This window comes from Pleurodeles waltl, chromosome 5 (assembly GCF_031143425.1).
Source record: "Pleurodeles waltl isolate 20211129_DDA chromosome 5, aPleWal1.hap1.20221129, whole genome shotgun sequence".
In the NCBI taxonomy this organism is placed as follows: domain Eukaryota; kingdom Metazoa; phylum Chordata; class Amphibia; order Caudata; family Salamandridae; genus Pleurodeles; species Pleurodeles waltl.
In genome coordinates this window covers 765120589-765132697 of record NC_090444.1, presented here as the reverse complement: position 1 = coordinate 765132697, position 12109 = coordinate 765120589, and positions in this window count along the sequence as shown.

Sequence of the window (12109 nt, the reverse complement as noted above, 5' to 3'; positions counted from 1 at the left end):
GTGATGTAGTAGCTAGAAAGGAGGGTTGGATAGAGTGATACAGCGAGGGAGGTATTGGTTGAGTACGAAGTTCAGTCTGAGAATTAATAGCTTGGTGTGGACTGATTGGCTTATTGTGTAGAATAGGGTGTCTGGTGTTCTCGGGTCCTGGGGAGCGCAATGTACTTCTGGGGTCCTTGCTTTGAGTATGCATGTGTTCCTGTTGTAGGGATTTTATTATTACAAAACCTGCCTCAAGCCTAGACTCCACCCCCTTTAAGCGCTCCGACATAGAGTTCAAGGTGGTTCCGATAGATGATTTCAACTGGTTCACTGTCTCGTGAAGATTTATAAGGAGAGTCCGAACAGTCTCTCCAGCTGAGGTTAGGGATTTCTTCCGCATTGGTTTTCTTGAATATTTTTTACTTGGGGTAGTTCTTAGGTCTATCACTGGCATTGTTTTTGCGGTCTTGTCCACCGGAGTTACCTCTGGTTTTCTTGGTCGCTTGGCGACAGGAGATATTTCATCCATGGAGTAAATTAGGTTTGAAGAGTCTTTGACACAGCCATTTGTAGGCCTTACTGTTGAAAGTCCATCCCCCTGTTCACTGAATGGGGAATTGTGTTGCGATGGTGCGGTCCCTAGTGATTCATGGGAGCACTCTTTAGATGATGACATTTTCCCTTCAACAGTAGCAATTTGCTTATCTATCATTCCCATCGCCCCAGAGATGTATTTTAATATAGATGAACTATCTTTTAAAATTGGGTTGTTTAGTTTTGAGTGTTTCCTTTTACCCATGCTTGTAAAATGTAATGTAATTTATTTAATTAATTTAGTGGGAGGATTACTCAAGGGGCTATATTTAAGTATATAAAAACGATTGCTTCAATACTAAAATATTTAAATATTTAAAACAAGGGGGAACAGGCAGAGCACCCACACAATACCTTCAGGCAGCCAAACACTTGTAAGGTGCCTAGTCCCGATGTCCAGAAGGTTTTTTGGAAAGATGTCAGGGGGGTGGCCCTGCCCTGCCTCTTCCTGGCAATGACGGGCAAGGACGGGCCCGCCCTTGGCCCGGGCTTTGCCCGGGCGCTGCCCGTGCGCGTCCCGCGACGGCGGGAGCGCCAACAATGTTTTAAAGGGCTCCTGCCCCGCCTCCTCAGCACACAGCGCGATTAATGGGAAATTATGTACATGCAATTTGGGATGATCAAGCTCAGAGATGGAGAAAGAGTGTTGTTCAGGGTGCTAGATTATTTCCTGTACTTACAAATGTGAAAAATGCAAAGGCTGGAGAATCTGAAAAACCTAAAAGGAAAAAGATTAAAGGGGATAAAGAAAAGTGAACCTAAATCAGATTTAAAACAAACTTTTGGCTACACATCTGCCTCCTTATGTTGGTCCCGCACCAAATGATGAGGCACATTTAACAAATAATGTTACAATAGCTACAGCTCCTATAGATGCAGCTGTGATACAAGCTACTAGTCTGATGCAAACAATACCGCCTGCAAATGCACAACCCATATTGACTCAGCCAATTGTGCATCAGCTCGTTACTGTACAGCCTGTAACTTATCAAACAGTTGCAAGTGCTCCAGCACTGATGGAAACTGCTCAAACAATAGTACATACAGAAGTTGCAGCTTCTGTAACTATAATTCCATAGCAAACAGACAGTGCCTGCGCAGGTTGTTCATGCACCAGATACAGTAGTTAGGGAAGCAACTGGAGGTTATCCAGTAAATGGGTTTATCCCGACATCGCAAAACTCACAGATTGTGGTGTGGACACCTCCAAAAACAATTCAAGCACTAGGAGAAGGAAGACAATTTATCTTCACAACACAAACTGTGCTAGGTGAAGGTAGTTTGTTGGAACATGAGATATTTCCTCCTTGGTTTGAAGAGGCTGCCAGAAATTGTGTGGAACTCGAGGATGCAGAAAGACTGAGTACCAGGTCAAGTTCAAATACTAGTCCAGTTTAAGAAAAGGAGAGTCCTTTAAATGTGGCAAAATTAAAGATCAGATTTGAAGAAATCATTAGAGAACGTTTGGACATTGAAGACATAAAACAGTATCAAGAGAAATAATGAATTTATCTGTGTAAAGAGATTAAAAGGAGAGTTGCAACTGCACATAACAAATTAACTGAATTAGCACAAAATATATAGGCCCTCATTATGACATTGGCAGTGAGTCCCGCTTACCTGCCATTCTGACTGCCGTCAACATACCGCAACCGCGGCGGTATACCGCTACCCATATTATGACATACACATAGCAATCCGTCCCTATACAGACACACACACAAGTCTGCCAGTCCAAAGGTCAGTGATAAACTGGTGGTACCAAAACCCACACCGTTACGGCAACAGAACTACGTCCACAGCATTATGACCCACAAATCACTGCGGTGGACATTTAACCGCGGTAAACTATTGGCGGTACATACTACTGCACTCAAAATACACACACACATACAAAACAACACCACATTGGTCAATTCAAACTACACACACCTGACACACATACCCACACCACACCCACACCAATATAAAACACACACACACACTACTCACAACCCTTTATGACTCCAAAAAATTGTCAACAGAGAGAGAGACACAAAGAGCACCCCAGAACCAGAGCCAAAGAACACCATCACCCATACACCATCCACACACCTCACAGCACACACCCAAATACATCATCACACACACCTTCACACACACCACACAAACTACACCCATGGCACCACAAAGACACCCCAGGTTCTCAGAGGAGGAGCTAAGCTTCATGGTGGAGGAAATCCTCCGGGTAGAGCCACAGCTATTTGGATCACAGGTGCAGCATGCATCCATTGCTAGGAAGATGGAGCTATGGCGGAGAATCGTGGACAGGGTCAACGCCGTGGGACAGCACCCAAAAACAAGGTATGACATGAGGAAGAGGTGGAATGACCTACGGAGGAAGGTGTGTTCCTTGGTAGCATGACACCAGATAGCAGTATAGAGGACTGGCGGTGGACCTCCACCTCTTCCCCCACAACTAACAACATGGGAGGAGCAAGTCTTGGCAATAGTGCATCCTGAGGGCCTGGCAGGAGTAGCAGGAGGACTGGACTGTGGTAAGTCAAATCTCTATTAATATATATCCCCCAACCTGCATGCCATCACAAACCCCCACCCCTACCCTCACTCCCATCACCCCACCACCTCACATACACCCCCCATCCCAATACCAAGCCCTGCATGCACCACCAATGCATGAACATCACTCACAGCCCTGCATGGACACCCATCACTAAAGCATGCACATTAGAGAGATTCACCTAGGCCACAAAATAACTACTCACACAAGGCAAAGCTGCCAGGGCAACACACCCATGCACAACATGTCACACGCAGAAACACGCAGAAACAATAACACTGCATCCCCGGGGGACCCACGCCAATGTCACCAGAGAGGAGGTGCCAGCAACATCCAGTCCCCCCATAGAAGAGGCCCACAGTGATGACAGCAGCTCTGCATGCCTGGATCAGGATGAACTAAAAGGCCCATCAGAGACCTCCAGACAGTTGGTTACCCAGACACAGTACCAAACCACCACAGAGCCTCACCGCTCATGAAGTACCACCACAGTACCCACCCAGCGGGCCCATACCTCTGTCCCCAGGACACGTCAATCAGCAGTGTGTCCATCACTACAGGGACCCCAGGCAACCCCACAAACACAGGACGATCAGGGTCCTGCGGTCAGTGGCTGTGGGCACACAGTTCAGGGGACAGAGGCACAGGACAACAGGGAAGCTGGGAGGACTGCTGTGCGCCAGCGGGAGGACAGGGCCAGGGAAACGACTCTCCAGGAGGCACTCACCAACATCCTGGGAGCATAGCACCATTCCCAAGAGATGATGGGCCAGATACTGGACAAGTTACAGGAGACCCAGCGGCTGCAGGAGAGACAGTACCTGGGGTCAGGGAGGACCTGAGGGACATCCACACCACCCTGGTCACCATTGCAGGGGTGTTGGCAGACATGGCCAGCACCATGAGGGAGGCAGTGGGACACCAATGGGCCCCTGACACCAGCCACACCGATGAACAGCCCTCCACCTCCGCTAGTGGACAGGAGGCCCCACCACAGGAACAACAGGCCACCAGCATCCCACCCCCTGCAGAAGGAGAACCACCAAGCAAACGGTCCCTGCGATCCAGGCAGAAGCCAGAGACTATTGCCGAGACCCCCGCCAGGAAATAAGACTGTCCTAATTGTCACCCTTGTGTCCCACTCTGTCACCCTGTCCACCTTGAACTGCCATTGCTCCACTTCCTATGCCCCCTTGGACAATGCACCTGTGACACAAATAGACTGGACTCTCTCCTGGACTCTCCTCTACCACCCCAACTATACCAATACCCCATCCACTTACTAGCACATGAATAAACATCCTTGTAAAAAATACAAGTATTGAGTCTGTCAAATGATTGAACTATGTAATTGTTTCATAATCTGTAGACATAGAAATTCAACTGTACAGTCATGTATACTGAGGTATGACCTGTAGTTTGCTGCAGTCAATACACCAGGAGCCAGAGTGGGGCACAGATATCTGTGAATAGACATGTCAAAGGGTACAGTAAGTGGCCACAGTAGTCGGAACATCAGCCTGCCAGTGAAAACCTACTACACAAAACTACAACACGCCCATCTCCAGCCTCATCCTCCTGCAGAAAAGGCACCTGGCGTCTCAAGGCAAGGTTCTGCAACATATAACATGCCACAATGATTTGGCACACCTTCTTGGGTGAGTAGCACAGGGAACCACCTGTTTGATGGAGGCACAAAACCTGGCCTTCAGGAGGCCAAAGGTTCGCTCCATAATTCTTCTTGTTCGCCCATGTGCCTCATTGTAACGTTCCTCTGCCCTTGTCCTGGCATTCCTCACTGGGGTCAGTAGCTATGAGAGGTTGGGGTAACCAGAGTCACCTGCAAATACCGAGGGATACCTGTTAGCCAGACACTAACCTTTAGGTTCAACCCCACAACCATATATCAGCATCCACTGGGTGGGGACCATGGGCTCACCTATTAGCCACACCCGGTGCTTCTGAAGTTGAGCCATCACATATCGGATGCTGCTATTCCTCAGAATAAAGGCATCATGCACAGACCCAGGATACTTTGCATTGACTTGGAGATCTACTGGTCTGCCAGGCACACTGTCTGCACATTCATAGAGTGAAAGCTCTTTCAATTTCTGAAAACCTGTTCATTTCTCCAGGGGGTAACAAAGGCAATATGTGTACCATGTATTGCCCAAATTATGTTGGGGATATGACCCATTGCATAGAAATCAGCTTTCACTGTGGCTAAATCCTCCACCTGGGGGAAAACGATGTAGCTGCGCATGTGTTTCATCAGGGCAGACAGCACTCTGGTCAGCAAGTTTGAGAACATTGGCTGTGACATTCCAGCTGTCAAGCCCACTGTCACTTGGAAGGAACCAGTTGCCAAGAAATGGAGCACAGATAGGACTTGCACAAGAGGGGGGATCCCAGTGGGGTGACTGATAGCTGGTCTCAGGTCTGGCTCCAATTGGGCACACAGCTCTTGGATTGTGGACCTATCAAGTCTGTAGGTGCGGATAATGTGCCTGTCCTCCGTTGTTGACGAGTCCACCAGGGGCCTGTACATGGGAGGATGCCTCCTTCTCCTACTCATCAGCTGCAGTTGTAATCTAGGGGGCAAAACGATGAGCATCTGGTCAGTTTTCAACATTTCATAAATGTACAGTGCATTGCATGTTGTTACAGAAACAGTATGTTAATGTTTAGCCCCAAAAAGTGCCTATGAGTGCTGTGACGCAGTTAGGTGCCATGGCCTGCCCCCCTCCTGAAATGGCGGCCACCTGTGCTGTGTGGATGGACAGGTGGAAATTAGATAATGCTGCTGACATTGTGCACCATTGCGGGAGGCGGTCGAGTACCTCTGTGCAACTCCTCATTGGTCAACATTGGGCCCTATGGGTTACAGTAGCCAATGGTGATGTACGCCGGCGGTGACGGTATGCACCGCCGCGGATGTCACCGCCATTTTCTATCCGTTCACTCACTTGCTACCTGATCTTCAACAGGAAAGAACCAACATTGCAAGTGCTGCTGTGACCTGTGTCTGGAACCGACCATGGCTTTTGTCACTGGGGAAAGGGCCCCTGCCTTCACCGCTGTGGAGTTGGAGAGACTAGTGGATGGGATCCTACCCCTGTACCAAATGCTGTATGGGCCTCCAGACCAACAGGTGAGTACACTATGACCACGATGCATGAATGCATGGAGTGCTTTATGTGAGGGCCTCGTGTAAAGGGGGGGGTTGAGGGGTCCTGTGCAGCGTGCTGCATGTATGGTGGGTAATGTCTGTACGTAAGCAGATGGGAGGGCTATGGTGGGCCATGAGTGTAACAGGCCGGACGGGATGACTGATACCTTTTTCCATGTTTATTTCTCTGCAGGTCAGCGCCCATCAGAAAAAGGGTATATGGCATGCCATCGCCAAGGATGTGCGGACCCTGGGGTCTACAGCAGGCGGAGCACCCACTGTGGCAAACGATGGGAGGATCTGAGACGCTGGGCAAGGAAGACGGCGGAGGCCCAGCTGGGGATAGCCTCCCAATGAGGAAGGGGTGCCCGTCGAACCCTGACCCCCCTGATGTTCCGCATACTGACGGTGGCCTATCCGGAGCTGGATGGGCAGTTGAGTCCATCACAGCAGCCACAAAATGGGTGAGTACATTTCCCAATATACTACTTGCGCGTGGTGGGGTGGTGTACGGGTGGGTGACTGGCGTTAGGGATTACTGTCCATGGCCTGGTGACTAGCATTGTGACTGGTAGTGCATTGCCTAGTGCGTAAGGCTGTCCCCTGTGTTGTGTACGCCAACGGTGGTGGTGTTGCTGCCATTGACAAAGTGTATCCTCTGTCTCTTCCACCCCTTTTTGTTTTGTCATCCTGTCCTTCTGTGCATTAGCATCATCTGGCGGAGGAGCAGAGGCACCGGCGACAGAGGGAGCTGAATCCCATAGGGCCTAGGAGGCCGAATCCACTGACGGTGAGGGCACCAGTGGGATGGAGGGTGAGGGGAGCACCACGGCGGAGACAGAAGGGGAAAGTTCGGACAGTGATACCTCCTCCAATAGAAGCTCCCTAGTGGTGGCGGACAGCTCTGTGGCCACCCCAACTACAGGTACAGTCGCCACCCCTGTACCAGCACCACCCTCCCAGCAGCCCCTCAGCGAGTTTCCCGTGCCCGCTCACCCAGGAGGGTGGGCATTTCCTTTGCCCCAGGCACCTCAGGCCCTGCCCCAGTTAGCCCTGCTGCCTTGAGTGAGGAGGCTATTGACCTCCTGTGACCCATCTCTGTTGGGCAGTCAACCATAGTGAATGCCATCCAGGACCTGGCAGGGCATTTGCAACATACAAATGCATTCCTGGAGGGCATTAACTCTCGTGTGGCAGCCCAACAGAGATCATTCCAGGCTCTGGCCTCCTCCCTGATGGCAGCCATTGTTCCTGTCTCTAGCCTCCCCCCTCCAACTTCCTCTGCCCAGTCCCATGCCCCTGAACCTCAACCTATCCCAAGCACACATTCAGACCAGCATGCACCCAAGACACCACACAGGAGTGGCTCAGGCAAACACAAGCACCACACATCATCCCACAGGCTCACACAATAACACCATTGAGATGCTGACATAACAACATCCACTGCCTCCACTGTGTCCCCCTCCTCCTCGTCCACCTCCCTCCCAGTAGCGTGTCCACTCACACCTGCATGCACCACATCCACACCCACTCCCTCCATCACCATGACTATCAGTACACGCCCCTCACTGGCAGTCACCACCCCCACATCCATGCACACGTCCCCTGTGTCCTCTCCCACTCTGTCTGTGCCCCCTCCTCCCAAAGTATACAAAAGCAAGCACTCAGACACACAACAGCCATCCACCTCACAACAGCATCCAGCCCATGCACCTGCACCCAAACACAGCAGACAGACACCTCCTACAACCTTTCCCTCTTCCTCCACTTCCAAACCTTCCCCCTCTTCCCGCCCAGTGTCCCTAAGAAGCTTTCACTCTCCGCCGTTGACCTCTTCCCTCCCCCTCCCCCCGTCCTTCATGTCCGGCCCGGGTGGGCAGAACCCAGGCCAGCACCTCAACCACCCAGTCAACGGCCACTGTAGTTTCGGCAGCTACTGCAGGTGTGAGAGGCTCCAAGGAGACACCCATCAGCACTGGCAGGGTGCCTGCACCAGCTGCCAAGGGGAAGGGAAATATGGCACAACCACACGGCAAAGGCAAGGGCAAGGAAGCACCACTACATGGCAAGGAGGCACCACCAGATGGCAAGGGAAGGAGGCACCACCAGACGGCAAGGGCCAAGAGACACCACTAGACGCCAAGGGCAAGGAGGCACCACCACACGGCAAGGGCAAGGAGGCACCACCACACAGCAAGTGCAAGGAGGCACCACCAGATGGCAAGGAGGCACTACCACACGGCAAGGGCAAGGGCAAAGGGCCTGCCCCTGCAGGCAGGAGGGACAGGAAGCCTGGTGCTGTGACAGAATCTGAGCCCACAAAACCAACCATGGCGCTACTTCCATCGGAGGCTTCAGGGGAAGGGCAGGAACCTCCCCCCCCACTGGTAGCACCGCCACCAGCACCGCCATCAGCACCGCCACCTGCACCGCCATCAGCACCGCCACCTGCACCATCACTAGCCCCACTGCCAGCAGCAGCAGCCCCAGTGGGCAGCCGTCTGAGGCTTCAGGGGAAGGGCAGGAGCCTCCCCCTACCACTGGCAGCACCAACACCATCACCGCCATCAGCACCGCCACCTGCACCACTGCCAGCAGCAGCAGCCCCAGTGGGCAGCCGTCCGAGGCTGCAGGGGAAGGGCAGGAGCCTCCCCCCACCACTGCTAGCACCACCAGCAGCTCCAGTGGGCAGCCGTCTGAGGCTACAGGGGACGGACAGGAGCCTCCTCCCACCACTGCTAGCACCTCCAGCAGCCCCAGTGGGCAGGTGTCTGAGGCTGCAGCGTAAGGGCTGGAGCCTCCCCCCAACACTGCCAGCACCAACACCAGCCCCTCCAATTCCACCACTGAGCAACCGTCACTGCCGGTGGACAGTGTGTAGTCCTGCCTCCATGGACTGTAGTCCGTCCTGGCCCCTGCAAATCCTGTGGGTGTGACACCCAGGTGAGAGACTGTGACCTTACCCTCCCAAAGATCTGCATCACAGGGCCCAATGCCCCCTCCAGAACCGGTGGAAGAAGGCATACACTCACTGCATCCTTGCCAGGATGAAGCACACAGGGCACAAGGCCCCCTCCAGAACCAGTGGAAGAAGGCATCCACTCACCACATCCTTGCCAGGATGAAGCACACTGGGCACAAGGCCCCCTCCAGAACCAGTGGAAGAAGCCATCCACTCACCGCATCCTTGCCAGGATGAAGCACAAGGGGCACAAGGCCCCCTCCAGAACCAGTGGGCAAACCACCCACTTGAGAGACTGTGGCCTTGCATTCCCCAGGACCAAGCAGTGGGCAAACCACCCACTAGAGAGACTGTGGCTTTGCATTCCCCAGGACCAAGCAGTGGGCAAACCACCCACTTCAGGGACTGTAGCCTTGCACTCCCCAGGACCAAGCAGTGGGCAAACCACCCACTTGAGAGACTGTGGCCTTGCACTCCCCAGGACCAAGCAGTGGGCAAACCACCCACTTGAGAGACTGTGGCCTTGCACTCCCCAGGACTAAGCAATGGGCAAACCACCCACTTGAGAGACTGTGGTTTTGCACTCCCCAGGACCAAGCAGTGGGCAAACCACCCACTTGAGGGACTGTAGCCTTGCACTCCCAGGACCAAGCAGTGGGAAAACCACCCACTTGAGAGACTGTGACCTTGCACTCCCCAGGACCAAGTAGTGGGCTACCACCCACTTGAGAGACTGTGGCCTTGCACTCCCCAGGACATCGCACAGGGCATGTAGCCCACACCAGGACCAGTGGTGTTGTACCATCTTCCGACTGAGGTACCCCCCCCCCATTCCCTGTCCCCCTGAGGTGCCTGTGTATTTTCAACCTGATGCCCCTCCAGTGTTCTCTCCGTGTTGTTGTAGGAGTGAGGTGGGGCGTTGGCCTATGTGTTGTGGCCCTGTGGCCCACTGACATTGAAAACTGGGCAGTGTCACTCCATTTGTAAATATGTGTATGTGTTTGTAATTTAATGCACTTATTCATGTTCTTTAATCGTATTACACTCACTTTCTTCCAATCATTTTGTCCTTGCATTATTCCTGAGGGGTACGGGGTGGATATGTAATGTTACTGAATCTGGTTTTGTGTATGGTGTTGGGGGTAGGGGTGTTGGTGTGTGTTTCACTCTCTTTTTCCTCCCCCCTCCCTTGTGTGCTAGGTGGCAGTACTCACTGTGGTCGTCTTCACCGGCATTGGTGTTCGTAATGCAGGAAAAGGTCGACGAGCATGGGAAATATGTGCAACTTGGGCTCCATGGCGTCGTGGTTGTTCCCTGTGTCACCAGAGGTGAGACCTTTGAATTCTGTGTTCTGTTTCCGCCGTGCTTTTGATGTCGTTGGTACCACCCCGGAAAAGCTGGCGGATAGGATGGTCATAGTGCAGTGGGCGGTACATTGTCTTCTGCCTGGCTGTTGGCGGTTACCGCCGTGGTCATAATTCCATTTTTGTTACCGCCGACCTGTTGGCGGTATTACCGCCACTTTATCACCGACCGCCAGGGTTGTAATGAGGGCCTATGTCTTCTTTGTAGATTGTTCATGCATGAGAACAAATGTAGGATCTTTGAGCGCAGCTCGTGCAGTCTGCAGAATCCAGGAGAGATAGTAGAAGCTCCATGGCTTCAAGTATTTTCCTCAGCACAAGATGCAGAATTGATTGCTCTTACTAGAGAATATAGCTTGATGGCACAAACAGAGTGATTATATTTAGAGCTTGTCGGTATGGATTTGGTGTTGTCCATGACTTTGGGTAATTGTGGTCACAGCAAGTTTTTATGACCTTGTCTGGTTCGCCCACTAGAAATGGGAAACCTATTAAGAATGTATTAATTATGTCACAGTTGGCAACAGGTATGCTGATGAAGTGGTGTGCTATTGTGCAAATGTGGCCTGTATATTCAATGGATATTTCTTTGATGCATTTCATGACAAAAATGTATTTTCCAAGATGATGAGAGTTTCTGACTCTTAGGCTGAAGTGAGACAAATGCAAAAGAATGCACCAGACCCAGAGAAACAGGGATGGATTAAAGAAGGTTGTGGGATAGATGATTGTAATGTTTGGGCTTCAATGTTTAAAATACCTGTGCTGCCAGACAGTATGCTATCTCCAATGGCAAGATATTTCCATGAGCTGACTCTTTTAGGAAGGGATGCCATGATATGAACCACAATATTAGTTCAAACCCAGGTTCAAAGCCCAAGCAGAAGAATTGTGTCATCGATGTGTAAGATGTCAACAGATGGATGTAGGCAAATTAACACAAGTCAGAATGAGTCACATAGGGAGATCAGGAGGCCCTTTCAACAGAATGCAGATGGGTTTCATTGAAATGTCTTTTTATAACAGGCTTTTTAATAGTGAGATTAGAAACAGGTTGTGTGCAGCATTTTAAGTTGAATAGAAGCTACATTGCAATTAGCGAACAGAAACCTCTGGCATAGTGGAGCAGCTTAACCAGACAAATAATTCAAGATTGGCAAACGTTTGTGCTTCCACTTCACTGAAATTGCCTGATGCTTTGCCTCTGGTGTTGGTGAGTCTATGAAGTACACCTGACATAAAAATCTGGCTTATCACCACATGCAATTTTGATGGGCAGAGCAACGTGATTATCTGAAGTTCCAGCAAATGCATTTGTGGATATTACAGATGACATGGTACTCTATTACTGTAAGGGATTGGCTGATGTGGTGCATTCTGTCTCTCGACAGGTTGAAGCTGTCATTGCAAATCCTTACCAGAAGCAGTGCCATGACCTTAGTCCTGGAGACTGGGTCTTAGTAAAGAAACACATG